Raw genomic sequence first — 11160 nt, forward strand, 5'->3', positions numbered from 1 at the left:
CAAAATATCTTTCCCATGGACCAATGCATGAAACACTATCATTTGAAATAAATTAATTCCCTATGATTTACTACTTCACCACACCAAAGTTCTACATAGAGATGGTTAGACCCTTTATCTTACCATTATGAACAAACATTCCACTTCAATATTTATGAATTCTGAAATTCCTTTATCTGACCACAAATAGTTTTCATTTTCCTGTTCCCTGTTATTACACCCCCCCAATATCTATATATCTACATATAGATGCCTTTATGCATCTATTTATCTATAACTATGTCTCTATATGTATATATATATGCACTTTATATACACCATTGTCTCTAAACTCTCAACATGTTAGTCCTTTCTCAGATTTTATTTTCCTAGCTTATACCCCTGCCATTGCTGCTATCTCTCCCCCTTACCTATAATGACCCTTTAGTGAACCAATTTAACTCTACACTGCCCTCTTCCCTTGAATTTCTTGCTACTTTAATCTGTTGCAAATCTAGTAATAACAAAGCTTCAGTCTTTGATTATTCCCACCATCTACTACCTTTTCTCTTAACGTAAATGAAGTTAGACAAAAAATCATTAAACTATACTCACTCAGTTAATTGCAAATTTATTGTTTGAACCAAGTCTAATGAAGCTAGAAAATGTCTAACCTAAAAAGCTTATTGAAGTGATCATGTTGATCTCAGGGACTGGCCAATAAAACTGAAGGGTGGTAAAAAAATATTGAAATTCCACCCAGTATTTGTTTTGGGTTCCCTAAAATATAGGTTTTAATACATAAGTTTTGTTGAGGGGAGCATATAACATAGGACTATTGTGTGAAGTCTTTGTACTTTACAGTGATCATGATCAATCTGTTACATTTTACAATTTCTGATCACCATATTTTTAGAAGGACACTGAAAATATTGAGGATAATCAGTGAATATAACTAAGAGAGTGAAGAATATGAATATTATTATTGGTTGATGAAAATTGTGTTTCATATCCTGGAGAAAAAAAATACAGCAGAAATAATAATGATCTTCATTTATTTAGTAAGTCATATTTTCAAATAAATGTTATACAGTATACTGTAAAATGAATTGCTTGTCCTACATATATTAATCTTTATGGTTCTTGAGGTACTTTTAATTTCTTGCTTTCATAAATTAATATTTTGCTAATAATGATAAACTACCTTGCAGATAAATTCACTTGCTCTCCCTCTTTGCAGACTAAGTTTTAAAAGGACATACTAATATAGTGATGGTGTGGTTGTGAAATATTCTAAGAATTCCTGAAACAATTTGAAAATATTGAAAAAAGATAGAATTTTATTATGAATGCTATTTGACATAGAAAATTAACTACTGGATCTTCTGGACACATGACCCAAGGAGAGTATAAATAGAATGAAAAAAAAATCTTTAAATTAAATAACAAAATACATAATTACAACTTAAATGAAAGAAATAATACAAGACATATCATCTCAGATTAAATATTTTGATCAATCTTAATTCCAGAGGACAGATGATTGAACAAACTTCCTATTTATCATTAGACATATAAAAGAGTACAAATTTAGAATATTATCGATTTAATCACAGGTATTTCCTGTCAGAATGTTATCTTAACTCTTTTTTTCTGTATAACTATACTATACTATGTCATCTATATTATAAAAGAGTTCTTTGACAAGTATTTTTGAAAATTAAAAAATATTGTAACTCAAAATTTTGTGGGAATGAATGTTAAAAACTAAAAATAAATGCATAAATTAAAGAAAAGAAAATTAAAGACAATTCCTCAAATTTTTAGTGTAAATTTGTTAATATAAGGAAGAAATTCTAGGCACTTGTCTCAGTTGACACTAAATGAGGGACAGAAATGGAAAGCAATAAACTCATAAACTTGCCTTTTGAAAAAGTTCAGAAGTTTTCCAGTTGACTTCATTTTCCATCAGCTGTTGTTTGGTTTTAATTACACAAAAACTGTGCCTCTCCTTCCTTTTCAGATTCTTTATGTGTTCTTTATGTCTTCTCCCTTTAAGTAAGTTTTTTGGTGGCAGTCTTTGCTGCTGTCTTTCTTTTTTTATTTGTATCCTCAGTGCTTATCATATAGACTATTGTCTGATCTTTTACCTAGAATCTCTCAAATTTACCCATTTTTACTACATTGTCTGAGATTGGATTACACAAATGAATGGATTAATTGGCTTTATTTCAAGGAGGAAAACAGTTGTGAAAGAAAAATTAGTTATGAATTATTATCTTCTGAGAGCACTTAAAATGCACATAAGTATAAATATAGGATACAAAACACACAAATACATCCATAATAGATGGACACATGTATACATGAGACATTCTGCTATTTTTGGTTAAATCATTTCAGTCATGTATGACTCTCTGGGACCCCATTTTGGATGTTTTCTAAGCAAAGATAGAGGACTGGCTCATCATTTCCTTTTCCAGTTCATTTTATAAATAAGGAACTCAGGCAAATAGGGTTAAGTGACTTGCCCAGGTTCATACAGCTAGTAAATGCCTGAAACAGGATTTGTAATCAGATGCTATAGATTCACATTAAAAAAATCTTTTATAAGATTTAAATTTAGATTTTTTCAATTTTAGATTTAAGTATGAAAACATATATAATGTAAAAATAAAAATGAAACTTGAGCAATAAAACTTAAATATAAAATAAGAAAAGAAAAAATATCAGGTGGATAGCAGAACATGAGAAAATTCAAAATATATAGCAATAAATTTCCATTTTAAGAAAGCCTATATAAGAAATACTACACATTGGGTTGAGTTCTATCTTTTTTTTCTTATTTTGAGTTTTTCTATCGTTCTCTGCTGTCTACTTTTTTTTCAACCTCTTCATCCTTCTCCCCACCCAGCCTACAATTAAGCATCTATCTATATCCTCCCAAGGATCCTAACCTTATATTCTCATTCTTATTAATCTAAAATCCCTTATATATCTCCATTTAACCTATTTCCTCAACCTCCCCTTCTAAAGATACCTCTCTTATCCTCTCCCCCTTATCTATGCCCTTAGCATTTTATTTCTTTCTAAATTTTGAAGATTTTATTCTATTCTAGATGTATATGTATTGTTACCTCTTGACCCCATTCCCAAAGAAAGTAGGTTTCCAGAACTAACAGCCCTTCTCCCCCATCTAATTGCTTTGTATCAGATCTTTCTCTGCACCACATTTGTATAATTAGTATTTTTAGCTGTTCCTGAGCAGTTTTACTTCTACAAGTCATATCATGCTCAGATGTACCCCATTCTTTCTTATGAACAATCCAATTACTAATAACAATCTTAGAAATTTGTTATATATTTTACATACTTAAAAGGTAAACCCATTGCCCTTATTGAGTTCATTGTAATTAGTTTTTGGTATGTTCTTGTTTCTCTTGGCTCTTCTATGTCAAATTATCTGTTAAATTCCATCCTTTTTTAATATCCTGAAAGTCTGGGAATTCTTTAAATATCCTTTTTTTTTCATTCAGAATTATGCTTAGTTTTAAGCTTGGCATGATATTTTCAATCAGAAGGCCAATTCTTTTGCTCTGGATATATAGTTTTCCAAGACTAGCAGCCTTTTATTATCACCACTGCTAGATCTTACGTGATTATTATTGAGGTACTGCCATGGGTAATTTTTTTTCCTGTTGCTTGTAATATTTTATCCTTGAGGAGGGGGTTACTGAATTAAATAGTAATATTCCTATCGGTTTTCCTCATAGGATCTCTTTCAGGTGGTGATTGTTTGTTTTTTTTTTCTATTTCTACTTTGCCATATAATGTTTCTGGACAATTTTCTTTAATTATTTCTTGTATTCTTGCCTCAAGATATTTTTTTTTCAAATCATAGCTTTTAGGTAGTTTAATTTGTTTTCTATATTTTCTCTTCTTGATCTATTCTCCAGATCAGTTGTTTTTCTTATGAAATATTTCACATTCAGTTCTATTTTTTCATTTTGTTGTATTTCATTATTTCTTGATCTCATAAGTTTGCTGGCTTCCCCTTGCCTAGTTTTGATGTTTAAGTAGTCATTTTCTTCCTTAAGATTAGATTTTTTTCATTTTTAGTTTTCACATTCATTCCCACAAGATTTTGAGTTACAAATTTTGTTCCCATATTTCCCCTACCTCCCACTGCAAAATAGTGAGCCTACAGAATAACCCTTCCCCATCCTCCCCCTTAACTTTCTAGTAGGGCAAGATGGATTTCTGTATTCCAGTGCCTGTATATTTTATTTCCCAATTGCATGTAAAAAAAACATTTTATAACATTTCTTTTTAAAACTTTGATTTCCAGATTCATTCCCTTCTTCCCTCCTCACCCACAGCTACTGCTTCCTTAAGATTCTGAATCTCCTTTTGTATTTGGTCTACTTTTCATAACTTTGTCTTTCTTGGATGTTTTTTTTAAGTTTCTTTTGCAATCTCTCTCATTTGATTTGTAAAGTCTTTTCAAAGTTCTTCTATTAATTCTTTTTGGGCAGAGGGCCATCTCTATCCACAGAGCCACCTAGCTACCCTCTCACATGAGGCAAAATATAAATAATCATCCTTCTGTGGTTAGTATAAAATGAACAACTTTTCAAGCTCATGATGTAGAAGCAAAAAGGGGATTTCAATAAGAATTTAGGTGGAGCCCATGATGAAGTAAAATTTCACATTAAAAATTATTTTACCATCTTATTTGTAATAATTGTTTCAGTGCCTCAATGACATCTTTATTTCTCAGGCTATATATAAGAGGATTAAACATTGGGGTTACAATGGTATAGAAAAGAGAGAGTATTTTATCAGTTTCTCCTGAGTTGTTTGATTTGGGCCTTGAATATGTAATGGTTGCAGACCCAAAGAATAAAATGACAACTACAAGATGAGAAGAGCAAGTTGAGAAGGCTTTATATTTTCCCGTATATGATGGCAGCTTCAGGATGGTAGTAATGATTTGACATAAGATCTCATAATTAATATAAAGGGTATCATGACGAACAGTGCTGCAACAACGTAGACAGAGAGCTCTATCACAGAGGTATCTGAACATGCCAACTTTAATAATGGTGGGATGTCACAGAAAACATGATTAAGTTTATTAGAATCACAGAAAGGCAGAGAAAAAACCTGATATGTCTGCCCAATCATTATTGGGATTCCAGTGATCCAGGAACCAATCACAAGCTGTACACAAAGCTGATGGTTCATAATGAGAGGGTAGTAGAGAGGTTTACAGATGGCCACATATCGGTCATAAGCCATCACAGCCAGGAGTAAGCACTCAGTGCCTCCAAGAATAAGGAGGAAACAAAGTTGCACAGCACAAGCCAAAAAGGAAATACATCTGTCATGGGTCCAGAGATTGGTCAGCATATTTGGGAGAGTGACTGATGTGTAACAGATTTCCAAGAAAGAAAAGTTCCCAAGGAAAAAATACATGGGTGTGTGGAGAGTTCTAGAAAATTTGGTTACTAGAACGATGAGACCATTTCCTATCAGGATAGTCATGTAGATGATTAAGAAAATGACAAACAAAAAACCTTGGAAATTAGGAAGGTCAGAAAGTCCAAGGAGAAGGAATTCCACTACAGTAGTAAGATTTGTTCCTACCATTATTTTCTTTGTAATTCATCTGTAGTAATGTTGATATGGGACAGCAAAGTTGCATCATCTCCCTTGATTTGCAATTTCCTTTTTATTTTTTTTCTGTAAAAACAAAGATGGCATATTATGATCTCTGAGTACCCTGAATTTTATGTTTTAATATCCTACAAACACGGCTAAAGTATATTTTGCTATTTTTAGCTTTGCCATGCTTTGTTTTACACTGTTTTTATATCGTGTTCATTCTAAACCTGATATTTTATGGCATGTGTTCTAATGTCCTTAATCTTTTAATTTTCTCTTTGAAGCTGCAATGCAATTTTTTCCTACCTCACAATTTGATGTTTTATGTCTATAGATCCTTCCGAATGCTAATATTCTAGGTTTTCTGCATAAGATTGCTCCCATCTAAAAATCCTCTCAGTTTAAGATTTTCTGACAGACACTGAGGATTAAATAATGTTGCTTACTTGGTTCGAAATGAGGAGACAGGGAGTAACATGGGGAGAAAATCTTGTGAAATAAAACTAAGTATTAAAAATACAAATTTGAAGAACTATATGTAAATATAAATATATGTACATACACACACATATATGTGTATATGTGTGTGTATATATATATATACAGAGAGAGAGAGAGAGAGAGAGAGAGAGAGAGAGAGAGAGAGAGTTTGTTTTCTAAAGTATGTTGTTTCTGTGGAGTAGAAGAAATATTTGGTAAAAAGAATAATCTGGAAGTTATAGAAATATAATAATTTCTCTCCAATATTATTATAAGTTCTTTCCTTAGAACCGCTCAATATTTCCTTATCTTTCATACAATTCTGGAATGATGATTTCCTATTCACTGTTTCCTGTTTATCAGTGTCATGCCATCTTTCACAGGTCAATTAAATTTGCACCCACTCAAAGTCTGCTTCACAGACTTTCTGTCCACATGAGTGCAATTCTTTTTTTTTAATCATTAGGATGTCTGTTGTCCAGAGCCAGCATAGTGGGGATGCAGTGCATTGAGTCTTGCTCTTGAAAACAGGAAGAGTTTAGGCTTAAACTTGCTTCAGTTACTAAAGAGTACTGTGGCCTGGGTACATAATTTAAGGTCTCTCAGTCATAGTTTTTTTCCTGCTAATATCAAATACAAACAAATGCAAATGTAAAAGGCATTCCATATCTAACTTTATAGTCTTGAAAGATGGTTATGATGACAATAACTATGATAGTGATCTTGATATCATAACAAAAATGATTAATAATAATGATAAATCAAAAACCTACATCATAGAATTTTTTGGAAAGAGAAATGAAAGAAAATATATAAAATATTTTGAAAAACAAAGCTCAAATAAATACTCGCTATTTTTAGCAATAATACTCATTAGGAATTTTATGTTTGTTGTTTATTCCTCCTTCTCTCCATTCCTTGCATTCTTTCAATTTCTTTCTTCTCTTCCTCCTGCTCCTCCCCTTCCTGCTGCTCATTCTTCCCTTCCTGCTCCTATTTCTCCACTCCTCCACCTCCTCTTGCAGGTTCATGTCTTCCTCTAACTAATTCTCTTCCTTCTCCTCCTCCCTTCTTCTTTTTCTTTTCTTACATATAAATGCACTCATTTAATACCCAGCAAATGACACAAAAATGCTTTATATGTAAGGATAAAAATGGTTTGGGTGATAAAATGGTAATAATATGAAAATGCAGTGTGCTCCCCCTGCCCCGCCCAAGAACATAATATAAAGCAAGTACATTAAGAGTGGCTAGGGGCAGTTCGGTTGTGCAGTGAATAGAGTACTGGCCCTGAAGTCAGGGGGACCTGAGTTCAAATTCGGCCTCAGACACTTAACACAAAAACTAGTCATGAGACCTTGACCAAGTCACTTAACCCAAGTTGCCCTACAATCCCCTTTCCAAAAAAAAAAAAAAAGTAATAGTGGATGTAAATGGTGGCAACATCACCTTCCTCATCATCATCACATTCTTCCTTGTAATCTTCAGTGTCCAATTTTCTTAAAGAGTTTTAACTCATTAAGTATTGAAAACCCAGAAAGACTGATAGATATAAATATAAAGATATAGATATATAGATATAGACAGAGATAGATAGTTGATAGATAAAAATAGGCAGATAGATAAATAAATGAACAGACAGATAGATAGATAGACAGATAATCTTGTACTTTTGAACTATAATTAGAAATCATGAATCAACAGGATACCATGACGTTAGCATGTTTCCAACACTAATGGGAAACCTCTCTATAATATCATTCCATACTTAATAATTCTTAAAATATTCCCTTAGATATGTTGTATTTTCTGTCAATGAATTTTATGCTATTAAAGGCCACAAGGAATGGCATCACCTTAGTCCACTATTAGTAAGAAATACTTTATTTTCAACACTTTATCTTTTTTTTTTCCAGTGAGGCAGTTTCCTAAGGAGTATTTATTCTATAGCACAAAAAATTCAGTAGATTGTTAGGATATCTGCATGTATGGATATATGTATATGTATGTATATATACTCACACATACATATATACCTACTACATACATGTATGTACATATGTCTGTATGCATATCACATATACACACATATACACACAGGCTTAGGATTCATGTAGAATCTTGCCAAGGAACTTAACATCCAGCATATAAGTTGGCTTCTAGACTGAGAAAACAGAGGAGCAGGAAACTACCAGCACTTAGCACATTACTTGAAACATAATAGATTCTTTTAAAACCTAATTGACTTCAAGTTACTTCATAGGTACTTGGACGATAGAAGAGGTAGCACAAAGAGTAAAATGTTTCCTGAATGTAGAAATTCAGGAAATTAAGAGGAAACCATGAAATAGCCCATCACTTGTATAATTTTATGAAAAAAAATTACTTCTCCCTATTCACTTTGTTATGTTTTATTTGCTCATCTCTAAAGTGAGAGTAATAATGCCAACATTGATTTTCTCAATGATTTGTCTAAAAACCACCTGAGTATTTTTTTTTATAAAACACAGAAAAGTTAGAAAGGGAATACAAATTTCATATGATCAATATGACTATCTGAGCTCTGCTTATTCTTCGGGACCACACTCAAATCCCATCTTATCAAATTAAAAGTGATTTTTCTTTCTCTTGAGTTCTGTTATCTTCTCTTCAAAGTGAGGGATTAGATAAAAGATATTCTACTTTTCCCATACTACATTGCTATATGCAAATGTATGCTTTCATTCATTATCTATATGGTACCTCGAAATGGATATTTAATATTGATACTCAAATGACTCTGTGGATATGACTTTTCATTGTTATAAAAATACTTGAGGGCAGGTAGTTTTTTTTCTTGTTAGCTCTAGAAGATTAGAGTTAGAAAATGCTTAATTTAGGATTTATTGGGTCTATATCTTCAATAATTCTTGGACTTACCAAATAGGACTATTTGATGGCTCATCTTCTCCCTCCTTTCTAAAAGGAATGGCCTGAAAGGCATTTCTGAAATATTTAATAAAATCTAGGTTAAATTCTTCCTTTTCTATAATTTTTAATTACTCATGTCTTACTATCATACATAATACATTTTGTGTATACATAATAAGATATGATCAATTTCTCAATTTAGTCTGTTTAATTTTTTTTATTATTTCAAGGGATATACCTCAACATAAAGTTCCTTATACCAGTTAAACAAGGGTTACACTCATTAGGTCCATTGCTTTATATAAGAATATTTCTATTTATTACATGTCCATGGGATAGGTGAAGGATTTTCTTTGTGATGTTAAAAATATAAACTAAACAAATAAGTAAAACAGTAAATAAATTCTAGGGAAATCTAGGAACATAGGATATGCCAGCCCCCTGGGCTAGAACATCTATTTAAATTGGATTAATGTTATTTTTAGCTATTCACTGTTCCTGGTGTAAGCTCTATTTGCCCCCAATCCTTAAGAATTTCTTAGTTCTAAGAAAGAACTGAGTTTAGCTCACAAACTAAGGAAGTCGAGATGTTCTTTTCATGGTGTGTGAACTTGTGATAGATGAGATACACAGGCAAGTAGTATGTACAGTAATGAACTTGGAGTTATGAATATCTTGCTTGAAATACCACCTTTGTACTTACTAACTAGGAAAAATGGCATTATTTACTTAGTCTTTCTGTAGCTTCATTGCATGTAAAATAAGATGTTGGACCTATTGACCTTCTACCTCCAAATCTATAATTTTAATTGCCTGAGCCAGAGTAATTTGGCAGAAAAAAAAACATATAAAGAAAACTTTCAAAATAATAGAATATCTAACTTACCTTGGCATAAGATTGTGGAGCTAAAGAAAGCTATTTAATATATAAGGTTTTGAACAGTATATGACAATATTCTCACAGGATAATTTTTGGAGGAAAAATATCCATCATTATTAATCAATTTAAAATGACTAAAATAAATATCTATGTCCTTAATATCCCTCTCTCAGTGATTTAAAAAAATGCTTTTTTTATTGATTGTAATAAAGTATGACTTTTTGTTATTAGCAAATCATCTCTTTAAATTATTATATAACTTTATACTTTTCAAAATTCGTTCCATAGCAATCTTATAATGATTTATACATGAAAAACACAAGGACCTTTTGAGTAAAATCTTTGATTTTCTTGTTCAAGTGTATCTTATCAGGATTTATTTGAATGTTTCATTCCTTTTGTAGAGTCTCAGTTCCTGAGTCAGACTCTATCATTCAAGTGAGAGATACAGATTCGATGACAAGTTCAAGCTTACCTTTCACAGATGGGATCAAATCTTCAGGTGGTTCTCATTTGAATGTGACAAATCTATTTAATACAGACACATATTGTTGCATGATTCACAAAAATAAACACAAAAACCAGCTTTCTATTCAGTTATTGATTTGACCCTCCCTCACAACGTTGTCTTCTGGTAAATTTGAAGGGTGTTAGTAGTTCTCTTTGGCATAGGAGAAATACGATGCTCAGAGGCAGCAAGAAATGCCAAACTTCAACAAAATATATTTGTAAGAGGGCTTTTCTCCCAAGGTCAACTATCTAATGCTGCCACTACAAAACTGGTCTCACCCATGCAGCAAGAAACAAACTTTATTGATGCTCTTTGTGTCCAATGTCCTTAGAACTCCCTAAGTACAAAGTATTTCTGTCCTAACCTTCTTTGTTGAAAAATCTCCGCCAAGTAGTTTCTTACGTTTTTTAATGAGAGGCCAGTATCCCTGCTTTAAATAGTTATGCACATACTATGCCCTAATGAAACAGATCCTTGAGTCATGAGTCGGGGGACCTAGTTCCCATGGTGTTTTAGGCACTTATTCATGGCCTTAGTGAGGGCAATTCACTCACTACAACTTTGAAGCCCAGTTTTCTATTCTACACAATGAATATTTGTGATCTCTGTCTCACATGTTCATTGTCATAATTCAACTTTACAAAGGTTATATACATGCTAGTTATTGATTGATTATAATATGAGGTTTACAAATGATCACATAGTGGTTATATGAAATCACAGTCAGCAAAAA

The 11160-nt window shown here is 32.1% G+C and overlaps 1 pseudogene; it reads right to left on the reverse strand.

The window, feature by feature from the left end:
- Positions 1-4702: 4702 nt before the first annotated feature.
- LOC138163354 (olfactory receptor 10AG1-like) lies at positions 4703-5631 on the reverse strand (annotated as a pseudogene).
- Positions 5632-11160: the final 5529 nt, after the last annotated feature.

Source organism: Petaurus breviceps, unplaced genomic scaffold (assembly GCF_028583685.1).
Source record: "Petaurus breviceps papuanus isolate PSGF00001 unplaced genomic scaffold, PetGlider_PUasm1.0 188, whole genome shotgun sequence".
Classification (NCBI taxonomy): Eukaryota; Metazoa; Chordata; class Mammalia; order Diprotodontia; family Petauridae; genus Petaurus; species Petaurus breviceps.